The sequence below is a fragment of the Pteropus vampyrus genome, unplaced genomic scaffold, assembly GCF_000151845.1.
Source record: "Pteropus vampyrus isolate Shadow unplaced genomic scaffold, Pvam_2.0 Scaffold515, whole genome shotgun sequence".
In the NCBI taxonomy this organism is placed as follows: Eukaryota; Metazoa; Chordata; class Mammalia; order Chiroptera; family Pteropodidae; genus Pteropus; species Pteropus vampyrus.
Genome location: NW_011889296.1, coordinates 303516 through 303888, shown reverse-complemented (window position 1 = coordinate 303888; position 373 = coordinate 303516). Strand labels below are relative to the sequence as shown.

Below are 373 nucleotides of genomic sequence, written 5' to 3'. Positions count from 1 at the left end.
GGGGCCGCTCGGACTCCGTTCCCCAGCCGGCCCTCCGCTTTCACACGATCCGCGGTGACTGCACCAGCTCGAGCGCCTTTAAAGGGCCACACACGCCAGCCGCCGCTGTAAAGTGTTCCCAGCGGCACGGTTGCAGCAGGGGCTCCGCGGAGCTGCCGAGAGCAGCCTCGCTCCGCCCGCAGCCCGCCGGCGAAGGGGCGTCCCCGGCGGGGAGGAGGGCGGCCGGGGCAGGCGCAGCGCCGCTCTGGCCCTGGGTGAGTATCCAGTTCAGATTTTGCCACCAACTCGCCCACGAGCCAGGACATGTGCTAATAATGCCCTAAGCCGGTTATAAAGACGTGGAAATTGGGGGGAGAGAGAAAACGGGGGGAGA

General features: G+C 67.3%; 1 protein-coding gene across 1 annotated transcript in view; it reads left to right on the top strand.

The window, feature by feature from the left end:
* Nucleotides 1-144: 144 nt before the first annotated feature.
* Nucleotides 145-373, top strand: part of CITED1 (Cbp/p300 interacting transactivator with Glu/Asp rich carboxy-terminal domain 1) — a 3870-nt gene continuing 3641 nt past the window's right edge. Inside the window, exon 1 of the mRNA XM_011383350.2 lies at nt 145-254. The gene's annotated coding sequence lies outside the window, so the exon portion shown is untranslated. The remainder of the gene's footprint in view (nt 255-373) is intronic.